The sequence below is a fragment of the Pseudophryne corroboree genome, chromosome 6, assembly GCF_028390025.1.
Source record: "Pseudophryne corroboree isolate aPseCor3 chromosome 6, aPseCor3.hap2, whole genome shotgun sequence".
In the NCBI taxonomy this organism is placed as follows: Eukaryota; Metazoa; Chordata; class Amphibia; order Anura; family Myobatrachidae; genus Pseudophryne; species Pseudophryne corroboree.
This window is the reverse complement of record NC_086449.1, coordinates 328,215,662-328,231,480: the sequence shown is the minus strand read 5'-3', so window position 1 is coordinate 328,231,480 and position 15,819 is coordinate 328,215,662. Positions and strand designations below refer to the sequence as shown.

At 49.8% G+C, this 15,819-nt stretch overlaps 1 protein-coding gene across 2 annotated transcripts in view; it reads right to left on the bottom strand.

The window, feature by feature from the left end:
* Nucleotides 1–2,225, bottom strand: part of ZNF609 (zinc finger protein 609) — a 244,876-nt gene extending 242,651 nt beyond the window's left edge. For both annotated transcript variants that reach the window (XM_063926360.1, XM_063926362.1), the window contains exon 1: nt 1,973–2,225. The gene's annotated coding sequence lies outside the window, so the exon portion shown is untranslated. The remainder of the gene's footprint in view (nt 1–1,972) is intronic.
* Nucleotides 2,226–15,819: the final 13,594 nt, after the last annotated feature.

Sequence of the window (15,819 nt, the reverse complement as noted above, 5' to 3'; positions counted from 1 at the left end):
AAAGAAAACCGAGGGGGGAGGTGTGATATGGAGGCCGAGGTATAGGAGAAAACAGGGAAAGGAATATAAATGGAAGAAAGAGAAAGAGGGGACATGAAGAAAAGAAACAAGACAAGGAGAGAAAACTATAGAGTGAGGGGGCTGGGGCAGCTGCAGCCTCTTTGATAGCAGTATTATTGTTGTAACCCAATCTACTACTGCAGATGCTTAGGATGAAAGAGAGCCTAGACAATCAGAGTGGGGGATGGAGGGAGGGGGGCGGTGTTTCCCACGTCTAATCCCCGTGATACTAAGGGACAGCGCTAAAACCAGAGGTTATGTGCTCTTGACCGGTAATAAGGAACACTTGCCCTGTGCATATTTCACAGCCTGAAAATGGAAGGTATAAGACTGACTGGAGGATAGAAGGAAAATTAACCCACACACACAGATCTGGAGGACATAAAACGGGAATACTATAACTTTGTGTTTACTAACAAATAGGTGAATTGCCATAATGGTTACACAAAAGTTAAGATACTGTAGTAAGCTCTAATGCCCAATGACCTCCTCTCCCGGCTGGCTGTGTGTGCCAGTCTTGTCACTAATGCAGGTGTGTTTTGACTCCTTTAGCAGAGCACTATGCACTTAGTAGGCATTTTAGAAATAACTAATAATTAGAGACCATGAATTATAAAAGGCAGACAAAACAGGCCTGAAAGTGGCAATAGATCAGCGTTTGCAATTCTTCATCCTTTTTCCTACTATTACCATACATAGCTAGATATATATAAAGCGGCAGTGTCCAAGTAATTGTACAAGAAAAACATGCCTGCAGTTATACTGGCACCTGACAGTAGCTACATTTAGCTATCACAAACTAGAAGGTAATGGATATTGGCTACACTGCCAAAAGCATTGCATAGCACAGTATCTTAGAAAACTAATGACATCCACTATTACACTTCAGCGATATAAAACAGAATGTATACACATTAGAGAAGAAAAATGTGGCCACAGCAAAGAAACCAATGTGATCAAAATTAGGTTGAAGCAATATAATCATTAGATCATCAAAAGGTATATGGAGGGTACTAAACACCAATTATGTCACTGACAGGATACAATGACTCAGAATTTTTGCCAATTCATTAGACAGTCAAAACTATTACAATTAAAACTAAAAGCATTAACAGACTAAAACCTATATATAACTAAGACAGTCCTACAGCAATTACAACACACAGCTTTTATTCTGTATGCAGTAAAGGGGTTCTCTAAGTTAAACCTCCAAGTAGTGACTTTTCGGACATTAAAGACTAGCTTTAAGGACATTTTATGTTGTGTAATATAATATTCATACACAGCTGTATTACCTATATAGATTAATGTCACATACATAGATTACTGCCTATATCCGTATACATACATTCATAGTGGTGTTTTAGTAACAGTTTCCAAGAAAACAAACAAAACAAAACAAAAATACACCTTGCTCTAGGAAGTTGGGCTGCATACATTCACAGACTACAAACAGAAATTAGCTACAGCTTCAGTATATAGTAAGATTATGTAGAGATTGCTATACCACCTAGCATCAGAGCATACACCATGCCATAGCAAGCGGCATATGACTCACATCAGATTATAAACACATGATGAGCAAAGCAATGTCAACTGACACTACAGTGCAGGGCTCTGCTGGCATGGGGGCACTTGAACATGTATACGTTATATTTACATTAGCATGTTCTAAAAGGACATGAGATTTACATGGCAGCCCTAATACCACTGCATGCATGGTATCTAATGCTACACAAGGTGTGATCCTCTGTGCATTGTGTACAGTGTAAGATGCCGGCTGCCTGCTGCCAAACACCATCAAATCACACACACACAGAGCAGCAGCAGCAGCACTACCAGTCTATGGGCAGATAGCAGACATAGGTTACTCCTGTATAGAAGTCACAGCCACTGCAGTGATCTCACTCACCCTCTCTCTGGCCTCAAGTGTCCTCCATCTTGTCCTATCCTGCACACTTCCCCGGGGAGCGGGTCACGCCTGGCCCGAGCTCCCCCCCATCCCTTCTCCCTCCCCCCGTGCCGTGTCCAGGCAGCCACTACTCCAGCTCCAGGCTTCACCGTTCACACAGGCCGCAAACACACTCGGACCGAGAGGAGGACTACGCTTCCGGCGCGTCCGGAGACACGCCCACTGTTCCGACCGAGAGACACGCCCCTTCGCGCGATACAACGCCGGGCACGCCCAAATCGTGGCGTCATTTTCAAGTGTGCCCCTTGGCCACACCCACCCAAGTAATAGCGAGTACGTTCAATTGCCGATATTAGCTGGCTAGGGGCTTGACCCAGACTCTCCAGTCTCCAGACACAGGAGTAAGTCAGTGGTCGCTCACTGGTCTGCACTGCAGTGTGACTGCTACTTCCTGCAGTGACTCGTGCTTACTGCTTCTCTCTAATAAGATAAGCTTACTGACAAGTAGTAGTAAGATAGTTCACTGGTAGCAAACTTCAGAACAGTCTATTTTGTCCTTGCTTCAGGACTTTTTTTCCCCCTAGTTTCTGTTCACAGTTTCAAATGAGTGAAAACAGCTTAGAAATAATAAAAGAAATATACATAATTGAACTAACACCAAATTATTACTGGCTATGATTTTGGAAATAAAAGTACCATAAAGCAAAAGAAAGACAAAGGTACAACAATGGATAAATATATTTCTCTTACGTCCTAGTGGATACTGGGGTCTTGTACTTACGTTAGTATGTGTGCCCACGCCAGCAGCTAGCCGCCACCCCCTAACATGCCGAAGATCCAGGTGCGGTGAGTTTTACACCGGGGTCCAGGTTAGCGGGTCCCCGGTGCAGTTTTGTCGGCATGTCGCACGGCGGTCACAGGCCACGAGCTGCGGTGCCCGCTGCGGATGAAACTGGCTCTGGGCTGAATGCCCCACAGTGCTCACTGTCATCTAAGGCTTTGTGTTTCCTTTTTTACACATTTGCTTAGTTGTTAATGTGGCCAGTATAAATAAATTTACAGGGGCCGCGCGCCATTGCAGGGGGCGGGGCTTCCCAGAGCGAGATCAGAGGCGGGAAGGCGCCATTTCCTGCATGAGCCATGCTGTTACACACTCTGTACTGGTACCAGGGGGTCATAGAAGGGGGGGGCGGAGCGTGCAGCGGTAGCGCTGCTGCACTGCTATCAGGTCATACACATATTTTACACATTGTGCTCCTGTGTGCTGTTGTCCGCTCCTCAGTGTCACTCCAGGGGCTCTATAAGTCTGTGTGGAGGTGTTGGTCAGTGAGCTGCGCTGTATTACAGTGGGGTAAGATGTCTGTTGACATGGTGATGTGTGCTGTTTGTAATCTCCTCCCGTCTTCAGCGGGGTCACTCATGTGTGAACAATGGCCCTCATTCCGAGTTGTTCGCTCGCTAGCCGCTTTTTGCAGCATTGCACACGCTAAGCCGCCGCCTACTGGGAGTGAATCTTAGCTTAGCAAAATTGCGAACGAAAGATTCTCAAAATTGTGAATAGAAATTTCTAAGCAGTTTCTGAGTAGCTCCAGACTTACTCTGCCACTGCGATCAGTTCAGTCAGTTTCGTTCCTGGTTTGACGTCACAAACACACCCAGCGTTGGCCCAGCCACTCCCGCGTTTTTCCCAGAAACGGCAGCGTTTTTTCACACACTCCCATAAAACGGCCAGTTTCCGCCCAGAAACACCCACTTCCTGTCAATCACAGAACGATCACCAGAACGAAGAAAAAACCTCGTAATGCCGTGAGTAAAAATACCAAACTTCTTAGCAAATTTACTTGGCGCAGTCGCAGTGCGAGCATTGCGCATGCGCAGTTTGCAGAAAATCGCTGCAATGCGATGAAAAAGAACGAGCGAACAACTCGGAATGAGGGCCAATGTTCCTTATCTCCACAGGGACACAGTTCACAGGTACCTGACTGGTTAGATAGTTTTAAGAGCATGATTCAGAATGTAATGTCAGAATTAGCTGCAGCTAAAAAAAAGAATGACAGGTGTTAAGACACTCTTGATTTTGTGGCAAAAGCAGCAGATACCAAGAAGGCTTCCCAGCACCCTCTAGTGGTTGCACATAAATGCTCACTGCCACAGGTGCTCCAGTCTGATTCTGATCCTGATCAGCCTGATGATGATATGGATGAGGACAGCTCTCTGTCCCCTAGGGTGGAGGCTCTCATTTTTGCTGTAAGAGAGGTCCTTCACATACCGGATCAGAACCAGAGTCGGAACCAGATGAGAGTTGTACTTTAATGTTAGACCAAAGACCTCAGCAATTTTTCCTGTGTCTAAAGAATTAAACTCCATGGCCAGGGAGGCTTGGTCAAACCCTGATAAAAAATTTAAAATTCCTCCGAGGTTTTTAACTACATTTCCCCTCCCTGCGGAGGGGACAGGAAGGTATGGGAACACCCACCGTCAGCTGACACGTCTCTGTGTCCAGACTGTCTAAGAAATTGGTGCTGCCGGTACCAGGGGCTATATCCCTTAAAGAACCGGCTGACCGTAAAATTGAGACTACTCCTAAAGGCAATTTATATGGCAGCGGGCGCAGCACAGCGTCCCACAATAGTTTGTGGGTGGATTTCCAAGGCAATGGTAAAGTGGTCTGATTCTGTTATTGATGGTTTAGACTCTCTGCCAATTGATGAGGTCATTGCCCTGTTGCAACACATACAGGATGCTGCTAATTTTATGAGCGAGGCTATTAAAGAGTTGTGCAAGATAAATGGCCGCACTACTGCTATAGCTGTTTCAGCACGCAGAGCTCTGTGGTTACGCCAGTGGTCAGCGGACGCTGATTCCAGAAAGGGGGTAGAAAATCTTCCCTTTACAGGTGATGCCTTGTTTGGAGATAAATTAAATAAATGGATCTCTCAGGCAATGGCGGGTAAGTCTACATATCTGCCGACGGCTGCGCCACCTGCTAGGCGTTCTTACACAATGACCCTCTTTGCAGTCCTTTCGTGTGGAAAGGTTCAGAGGAAGGGGCCGGGGTGTCTCCACCGCTCCGAGAGGATCCCGTGGTAATTCCCGAAAACCTACAGCTGCTGCATCCCTGGAACAGACCACTGGATACGCTGCCACTAAGCCCGCCGCGTGACGGTTGGCCCCAGCGGCAAGGCAATTTTCAGGTGGGTGCTCGTCTTCATCACTTCGCCCCCATGTGGGCAAAGTCCTACGGGGATCCTTGGGTGAGGGATCTCATTTCCCAAGGATACCGGCTGGAATTTCAAGCACTCCCTCCTCACAGGTTCTTCAGGTTGGGCTTACCAGCTTTACCCGCAGCAAGAGTTACCTTGCAAGAGGCTATTCAAAGACTTTTGCAGATGGGGGTGGTGGTTCCTGTACCTCCTCTGTCACACAACGGGGTTTTTTACTCCAGTCTTTTTGTTGTTCCCAAACGAGACGGTTCGGTGTGACCCATCTTGAACCTGAAGTCTCTGAACCCGCATCTGCGGGTGTTCAAGTTCAAAATGGAATCCCTATGGGCAGTGGTGTCCAGTCTGGAGGAGGGGGAGTTCCTGGTGGCTCTGGGTGTCAAGGATGCCTACCTGCACATTCCCATGTGGCCCCCTCATCAGGCTTATCTCAGGTTCGACATCTTGGAAAACCGTTTCCAGTTTAAGGCCTTGCCCTTTGGCCTGTCCACAGCTCCGAGGGTAGTCACTAAAGTCATGGCGGAGATGATGCTGCAACTGCACATGATGGAGGTCAACATAGTCCCCTACTTAGACAATCTTCTCATAAAGGCTGTGTCCAGAGAGCGCCTGCTGCCAGCATCGATCTGACGACTCGTCTGCTTACGGATCATGGGTGGATCCTACATTTTCAGAAATCTCACCTGGAACCAACTCAACGTCTTCAGTCCCTGGGAATGATACTGGATACAGTGTCTCAAAAGGTGTTTCTCCTGATGGACAAGGCCTTGACTATCCAGGCTATGGTTCGCTCGGTCCTCAGTCCTCGCAAGGTGTCCATACATCTTTGCATCCGATTACTGGGCAAGATAGTGGCTGCTTAAGAGGCAATCCAGTATGGCAAATTACATGCCCGACCATTCAGCTGGATCTGCTGGACAAATGGTCGGGGTACCACCTTCACATGCATCAGGAAGTGACCTTATCTCCGAGTGCCCGGATTTCTCTATTAAGTGGGTACAAGTTCCTCACCTAGTAGAGGACAGGAGTTTCAATAAACACTCGAGGATTCTTCTGACAACGGATGCCAGCCTCCGGGGTTGGGGGGCTGTGACCCAAGGGGCCCAGTTCCAGGGTATATGGTCGAGACAGGAATCAGCTCTGCCGATAAACATCCTGGAACTCAGGGCAATTTACAATGCTCTTCTGCAAGCTTCTCATCTCCTGAAGGATCAGACGATCCAGGTTCTGTTGGACAACGCCATGTCGGTGGCATACATAAACCAACAAGGGTGAACAAGAAGCAGAGCGGTGATATGAGAAGTGTCAAAAATCCTCCTCTGGGCAGAGGCCAACGCAAGGGCCATGTCACGCACCTCGGGCAGCGGCGACCGCGCTTGTCCCTGCGGGTGGCCTGGTCTGCCCGGCACCTCTCTTCTCCTGGCGGTCTTCGGCGGCGGGTCGGCGCGTCCCTCCGGCGGCTTCCCGGAAGCAAGGACGCCGCCATCATGAGCGAGGGCAAGGAGGCGGAGCAGGTCTGACGTCACCTGCCTGCTCCGCCAATCAGGCTAGGGCGGGGGATTTAAAACCAGACACCAGGCAGAGATCCGGTGCCTGAGTATCTTCGTTTCTCCTGCGGAAGCTGTGATTCCAGAGCTCCCTCGTCCCTGTGATCTCCTGTTCCTCCAAGCATCCTGTGCCTCCAAGCATCCTGTACCTCCAAGTACCTCTGTGCCTCCAAGTACCTCCGTGCCTCCAAGCACCCCGTGCCTCCAAGTACCTCCGTGCCTCCAAGCACCCCGTGCCTCCAAGCACCCCGTGCCTCCAAGTACCTCCGTGCCTCCAAGAACCCCGTGCCTCCAAGTACCTCCGTGCCTCCAAGCACCCCGTGCCTCCAAGTACCTCTGTGCCTCCAAGTACCTCCGTGCCTCCAAGTACCACCGTGCCTCCAAGTACCACCGTGCCTCCAAGTACCTCAGTGTCTCCAAGTACCTCTGTGCCTCCAAGTACCTCCGTGCCTCCAAGCACCTTGGTGTCTCCAAATACCTCCGTACCTCCAAGCACCTCGTGCCTCCAAACACCTTGGTGCCTCCAAACACCTCTGTGCCTCCAAGCACCTCTGTGCCTCCAATTACCTCGTGCCTCCAAGCACCTCCCTGCCTCCAAGCACCTCCCTGCCTCCAAGCACCTCGTGCCTCCAAGCACCTCCGTGCCTCTAAGCACCTCCGTGCCTCCAAACACCTCGTGCCTTCAAACACCTCGTGCCTCCAAACACCTCCGTGCCTCCAAGCACCTCCGTGCCTCCAATTACCTCGTGCCTCCAAGCACCTCGTGCCTCCAAGCACCCTCGTGCCTCCGAGTGCCTCCCAGCACTCCCTGTACTCCCAGCACCTCAGTGCCTCCAACACCACAGTGTCTCCAACACCACAGTGCCTTCAATATCTCAGTACCTCAGCCTTCAGTATTTCTACAAGTCTTGTCTTTCAGGAGACCTTCAAGAATTCCTCTGTGCTTCCTGCTTGCCGTCTTAATCCTGCATGAGGAAGACCTACATCCGGCCATCTCTACTGCGACCCAGTAGCGGTTCCCCTTCCCGGTCATCGGAAGAAGCCCCGAGTCCACAACACTCCCAAACCAGGTCAGTGACAGTATACTCAGGCCACATGGACCCGGGGAATCGGAACACGGACTCAAGTGCCATCCAGAACCTGGCTTCTCGAGTACAAAGTCAGGAAGCGGCACAAGGCCAGGTGATGCAGTACCTCCAGCAGTTGTCCGGGCGTCTGGATCAGATTCAGGCGTCTCTAGCCTCAGTAATTCCGGCACCTGTTCCAGTAGTCGCACCAGTTGCCGTTGCCAGCAATGTTCAACCATCGGCCGGTATCACTCCACGCCTTCAGCTGCCTACTCCGTCCCGCTATAATGGGAATCCTAAAAATTGTCGTGGTTTCTTGAACCAATGCGAGGTACATTTCGAGCTACTTGCACACAACTTTCCTACAGACCGGTCCAAGGTAGCATATATTATTTCTCTGTTGGAAGGTTCTGCTTTGGATTGGGTGTCTCCATTATGGGAACGATCTGATCCCATGGTTTCCAACTATACCAACTTCATCTCGTCCTTTCGAAGGATTTTCGACGAACCCGGCAGAATGACCACTGCTTCTTCCGACTTGCTCCGTGTTCGACAGGGCGCCCGTTCCGTGGGTCAGTACGTGGTTCATTTCCAGACCATTGCTTCCGAACTACGCTGGAATAATGACGCTCTGAGAGCTGCCTTCTGGAACGGTCTTTCCGACCGGCTGAAAGATGAGCTGGTTACCAGAGATCTGCCGGATCCATTAGAAGATCTGATTTCTCTTTGCGTCAAGGTGGATCTTCGGATGCAGGAGCGTGGAAGAGAACGTAGCCGTCCGGATCGTTCCAGGTTCCGGAATCCTACTCCTAGACCGGTGGCCTCACCTAGCTCAGATGAGCCCATGCAAATTAACCGATCCCGACTGTCTCCGGAAGAACGACAGCGTCGTCGTGAGGGTAAACTCTGCCTTTACTGTGGAGCCGCGGATCATTTTCTTAAATCTTGTAAATCTCGTCCGGGAAACGGGCAGGCCTAGCTTGTTCCGGAGGAGTCAAGCTGGGGGTTACGACAAAAGCTTCTCCAACTTCGGACTGTTTGCTTCCAGTAACTCTAGTCTCCGATTCAGTCTCCAAGTCTTGTGAAGCCCTATTGGATTCCGGAGCTGCAGGGAACTTCATTTCTTCCTTCTGTGCCCAAAGCTTGGGTTTAAAGTTACGGCCTATCGAGCGGCCAATTTCACTGACGGCTATCAACGGGACTAGAATTTCCAAAGGTCTTATAATGTGGCGCACGGGGCCAGTTAAGCTGCAGGTCGGGGCTCTACATCAGGAAGATTTGGAACTCTTGGTAATCCCAGAAATGCCCCATGATCTGGTTCTTGGAATGCCTTGGCTAAAAAGTCATAATCCCCACATCGACTGGAAGTCGTCACAAATTCTGTCCTGGAGTTCCTTTTGTCACACTAATTGTCTTACTCCTGTTTGTCCGCTCCGTGTCACCTCCAAAACGGATGAAGAGCACATTCCGGAGGCATATCAAGGGTACAAGGACGTATTTTCGGAACAAGCTGCTGACCTGTTACCACCTCACAGGCCTTGGGACTGCCCTATTGACCTTGTCCCAGGGAAGACGCCACCCCGTGGTCGCACATATCCTCTGTCTCTTCCCGAGACTCAAGCCATGTCGGAGTATATTAAGTCCAATATGCTCAAGGGATTTATTCGCCCCTCTTCCTCCCCTGCTGGTGCGGGCTTCTTTTTCGTGAAGAAAAAGGACGGGGGGTTGAGACCATGCATCGACTACCGCGTCTTAAACGACATTACTATTAAGAATAAATACCCCTTGCCACTAATCACAGAATTATTTGATAGGGTTCGTGGTGCCCGCATTTTTTCCAAACTCGACTTGAGGGGAGCTTATAATCTTATACGCATCCGAGAGGGGGATGAATGGAAGACTGCCTTTAATACCCGAGATGGGCATTACGAATACTTGGTGATGCCGTTTGGTCTTAGTAATGCTCCCGCGGTTTTCCAGGGATTCGTCAATGAAATCTTTCGTGACATGCTGTATCAGAGTGTTGTGGTATATTTGGACGATATACTGATCTTTTCCAAGAATCTTGTCGAACACAGGACTCAAGTCAAAGAGGTGCTCCACCGTTTACGAGAGAATCATCTCTATGCCAAACTTTCCAAATGTACCTTTGAAGTAACATCTATTCCGTTCCTCGGTTATATCATCTCGGGGACGGAGCTTCGCATGGATCCGGAAAAGCTGTCTGCCATTCGTGACTGGACTCAGCCTCTTTCTTTGAAAGCAATACAAAGGTTCCTGGGCTTTGCGAACTACTACAGGAAAATCATTAAGGGTTTCTCCACCATTGTTGCGCCCATTACCGCCCTGACGAGGAAGGGTTCTAATCCAAGTTTGTGGCCTCCGGAAGCCATTGTAGCTTTTTTTCACTTAAAGTTAGCTTTCATGACGGCTCCAGTTCTCCAACAACCAAATTTCGATGAACCCTTCTTCTTAGAAGTTGATGCATCTTCAGTCGGGGTTGGGGCTGTTCTCTCCCAGTACTCCTCTGATAAGAAATTACATCCGTGTGGCTTCCATTCTCGTAAATTCTCTCCGGCCGAACGAAATTACACTATTGGAGACCAGGAACTCTTGGCTATCAAATCTGCCTTGGAAGAATGGAGATATCTTCTGGAAGGGGCTAAACATGTGTTTACCATCTACACGGATCACAAGAATTTGCTGTACATCAAATCCGCACAATGCTTGAATCCTCGCCAGGCGAGATGGGCACTTTTCTTTTCCCGATTCTCGTTCATTATCAAGTACCGGGCCGGGACTCTCAATATTAAAGCAGATGCGCTTTCCCGTTCACAAGTTTCCACAGACGAGGATGAACCTCCTGAGCGGGGTTTAATTCTGAATCCAGTTTCTGTCTCTGCTGCTTTAACTACTCCAGCTCCTCCTCCTGGAAGAATGTCCGTACCAGCTAGATTCCGGCCAGGAATACTACTGTGGGTTCATAACTCCAAGTTTTCCGGTCATCCCGGTGCCCAGAAGATGTACAAGTTTCTGCAAAGGTCTTACTGGTGGAACACCATGAGGAAGGATGTACAAGATTGCGTTAATTCTTGTCCCCAATGTACACAACATAAATCTCCTCGTCTGCCTCCTGCAGGGTTACTTCGTCCTCTGCCTATCCCTGTGAGACCCTGGACTCACATTTCCATGGACTTCATCACTGACTTGCCCTGTTCCAAGGGTTGCAACACCGTTTGGGTTATCATTGACCGTTTTTCGAAGATGGCACACTTTGTGCCTTTGACTGGTCTCCCGACAGCTCCGAAACTGGCTCTACTGTTTATCCGAGAACATTTTCGTTTGCATGGGTTGCCACAAGAGATTGTTTCTGACCGTGGAGTACAGTTCACCGCCAGGTTTTGGAAAGCCCTCTGTTCAACCCTACAAATTAAACTTAAGTTTTCGTCAGCTTATCATCCCCAAACAAATGGTCAAACGGAACGAGTCAATCAAGATCTAGAGACTTTTCTTCGTTTGTATCTCTCTCCTTCACAGGACAACTGGGTGGAGTTGTTGCCTTGGGCGGAGTTTGCCCATAACCATTTGTTTCATTCTTCCACTGGGGAATCACCATTCTTCGTCAACTACGGGTTCCATCCCCGTGTTCCAGAATTTCCAAGCCTTCCGATAGTAGAGGTTCCTGCTGTAGCGTCCACTCTACAACACTTTGGACAAATTTGGAGAAAGGTTCATGCTAATCTTAAGAAGGTTTCTGTCCGGTACAAGTTCTTCGCAGATAAGAAACGGCGAGCCGCACCTCAATATAAAGTTGGGGACAGGGTATGGCTGTCCACACGTAATCTCCGGTTGAAGGTGCCCACCATGAAATTCGCTCCAAGGTTCATCGGTCCTTATCCGGTGCTACAAGTCTTAAATCCTGTGGTCTGTAAACTGGGTTTGCCTGCCCATCTTCGAATACCTAACGCCTTTCATGTTTCTCTACTCCGTCCCCTCATTCTGAATCGGTTCCACTCAGCATTCCCTAGGCCAACGTCTGTAGTGGCAGAAGCTGGAGCGGAGTTTGAAATCAAAGCTATTCTTGACTCTCGTTATCTTCATAAAAAATTACAGTACTTGGTGGACTGGAAGGGTTATGGTCCTGAGGAGAGAAGTTGGATTGAGGCTACTGAAGAAACGGCTCCTCGTCTGGTTCGGATCTTCCACTCCAGACATCCGACTAAGCCCGGGAAGTGTCCAGGGGCCACTCCTGGAGGAAGGGGTACTGTCACGCACCTCGGGCAGCGGCGACCGCGCTTGTCCCTGCGGGTGGCCTGGTCTGCCCGGCACCTCTCTTCTCCTGGCGGTCTTCGGCGGCGGGTCGGCGCGTCCCTCCGGCGGCTTCCCGGAAGCAAGGACGCCGCCATCATGAGCGAGGGCAAGGAGGCGGAGCAGGTCTGACGTCACCTGCCTGCTCCGCCAATCAGGCTAGGGCGGGGGATTTAAAACCAGACACCAGGCAGAGATCCGGTGCCTGAGTATCTTCGTTTCTCCTGCGGAAGCTGTGATTCCAGAGCTCCCTCGTCCCTGTGATCTCCTGTTCCTCCAAGCATCCTGTACCTCCAAGTACCTCTGTGCCTCCAAGTACCTCCGTGCCTCCAAGCACCCCGTGCCTCCAACCCCCCCGTGCCTCCAAGTACCTCCGTGCCTCCAAGCACCCCGTGCCTCCAAGCACCCCGTGCCTCCAAGTACCTCCGTGCCTCCAAGCACCCCGTGCCTCCAAGTACCTCCGTGCCTCCAAGCACCCCGTGCCTCCAAGTACCTCTGTGCCGCCAAGTACCTCCGTGCCTCCAAGTACCTCCGTGCCTCCAAGTACCACCGTGCCTCCAAGTACCTCCGTGCCTCCAAGTACCTCCGTGCCTCCAAGTACCTCCGTGTCTCCAAGCACCTCGTGCCTCCAAACACCTTGGTGTCTCCAAATACCTCCGTACCTCCAAGCACCTCGTGCCTCCAAACACCTTGGTGCCTCCAAACACCTCTGTGCCTCCAAGCACCTCTGTGCCTCCAATTACCTCGTGCCTCCAAGCACCTCCCTGCCTCCAAGCACCTCCCTGCCTCCAAGCACCTCGTGCCTCCAAGCACCTCCATGCCTCTAAGCACCTCCGTGCCTCCAAACACCTCGTGCCTCCAAACACCCCATGCCTCCAAACACCTCCGTGCCTCCAAGCACCTCCGTGCCTCCAATTACCTCGTGCCTCCAAGCACCCTCGTGCCTCCGAGTGCCTCCCAGCACTCCCTGTACTCCCAGCACCTCAGTGCCTCCAACACCACAGTGTCTCCAACACCACAGTGCCTTCAATATCTCAGTACCTCAGCCTTCAGTATTTCTACAAGTCTTGTCTTTCAGGAGACCTTCAAGAATTCCTCTGTGCTTCCTGCTTGCCGTCTTAATCCTGCATGAGGAAGACCTACATCCGGCCATCTCTACTGCGACCCAGTAGCGGTTCCCCTTCCCGGTCATCGGAAGAAGCCCCGAGTCCACAACACTCCCAAACCAGGTCAGTGACAGGCCATCTCAGCCATATTCATTCCAGGAGTGGACAACTGTGAAGCAGACTTACTCAGCAGGCATGACCTCCATCCAGGTGTTTCAACAGTTAATTCACCGGTAGGGCTGTCTGCAGATAGATCTGATGGCTTCTCATCTCAACAAGTAGCTAGGCCATTACTGTTCCAAAATGAGGGATCCGCAGGCTGTAGCAGTGGACGCACTGACGACACCTTGGATGTTCCAGTTAGTGTACCTGTTCCCTCCTCCACTGCTAATCCCAAAGGTTCTAAAAAGACTACGAAGGGAAAGTGTTCAAGCAATTCTAATTGCCCTGGATTGGCCTCGACGGGCGTGGTACTTGGACCTCCTAAGCTTGGCTCTGGAGGATCCTTGGCCCCTGCCGCTCCAAAAAGATCATCTTCAACAAGGTCCGTACGTCTATCTAGACTTACAGCGGCTACGTTTAACTGTAGGTGAAGATTGACACCCTTTTTTTTTTCAGACCAAAAAAGAACTGGTTGTAATAATATTATAGTAAACATTGATTTTGCTTCTTACAGAATATAAAAATAGGATATCTAGTATGTCATCCCTCATGTGAATAGTGTATTTGGGCAGGGCCGGCAACAGAAATCTTGGTGCCCGGTACAGTGATATCTCTGGGCCACCCCTCACATTTTTTATATATATATATATATATATATATATATAAATAATATTGCAAAGGTGCGGCACTCATGCTAGTCTCATAAAGAAATGGACTACTGTCCTCAACTCTTCTTCAAGAAGAGTTGAGGACAGTAGTCCATTTCTTTATGAGACTAGCATGAGTGCCGCACCTTTGCAAGATTATGGAATCCACACTGTGATGGCACCAGCGACAGGCATCTGAAAAGGCTTACAGGGAGTGCCGGACCGCAGCATCCATATATATATATATATATATATATATATATATATATATATACACACACACAGTCATGTAGAAGTGGCACTCTGGGTTCTAACTGGAATGCCGGGGTGCCTTCCTGGAAGTAATTGTATATCATACCAGTTTCCTTAGGGCAAAGGAGAGGCAGCACTCATCCGGTCTTGGTTACAGGTGAAAAAAATGTGAATAAACAGCATTTTTTTCACCTGTAACCAAGACCGGATGAGTGCCGCCTCTCCTTTCCCCTAAGGAAACTGGTATGATATACACTGCTCAAGAAAATAAAGGGAACACTTAAACAACACATCCTAGATCTGAATGAATGAAATATTCTTATTAAATACTTTGTTCTTTACATAGTTGAATGTGCTGACAACAAAATCACACAAAAATTATCAATGGAAATCAAATTTATTAACCCATGGAGGTCTGGATTTGGAGTCACACTCAAAATTAAAGTGGAAAAACACACTACAGGATCCAACTTTGATGTAATATCCTTAAAACAAGTCAAAATGAGGCTCAGTAGTGTGTGTGGCCTCCTCATGCCTGTATGACCTCCCTACAACGCCTGGGCATGCTCCTGATGAGGTGGCAGATGGTCTCCTGAGGGATCTCCTCCCAGACCTGGACTAAAGCATCCGCCAACTCCTGGACAGTCTGTGGTGCAACGTGGCGTTGGTGGATGGAGCGAGACATGATGTCCCAGATGTGCTCAATTGGATTCAGGTCTGGAGAACGGGCGGGCCAGTCCATAGCATCAATGCCTTCGTCTTGCAGGAACTGCTGACACACTCCAGCCACATGAGGTCTAGCATTATCTTGCATTAGGAGGAACCCAGGGCCAACCGCACCAGCATATGGTCTCACAAGGGGTCTGAAGATCTCATCTCGGTACCTAATGGCAGTCAGGCTACCTCTGGTGAGTACATGGAGGGCTGTGCGGCCCCTCAAAGAAATGCCACCCCACACCATTACTGACCCACTGCCAAACCGGTCATGCTGGAGGATGTTGCAGGCAGCAGAACGTTCTCCTTGGTGTCTCCAGACTGTCACGTCTGTCACATGTGCTCAGTGAGAACCTGCTTTCATCTGTGAAGAGCACAGGGTGCCAGTGGAGAATTTGCCAATCTTGGTGTTCTCTGGCAAATGCCAAACGTCCTGCACGGTGTTGGGCTGTAAACACAACCCCCACCTGTGGACATTGGGCCCTCATACCACCCTCATGGAGTCTGTTTCTGATCGTTTGAGTAGACACATGCACATTTGTGGCTTGCTGGAGGTCATTTTGCAGGGCTCTGGCAGTGCTCCTCCTGTTCCTCCTTGCACAAAGGCTGAGGTAGCGGTCCTGCTGCTGGGTTGTTGCCCTCCTACGGCCTCCTCCACGTCTCCTGGTAGCGCATCCATGCTCTGGACACTATGCTGACAGACACAGCAAACCTTCTTGCCACAGCTCGCATTGATGTGCCATCCTGGATGAGCTGCACTACCTGAGCCACTTGTGTGGGGTGTAGACTCCGTCTCATGCTACCACTAGAGTGAAAGCACCGC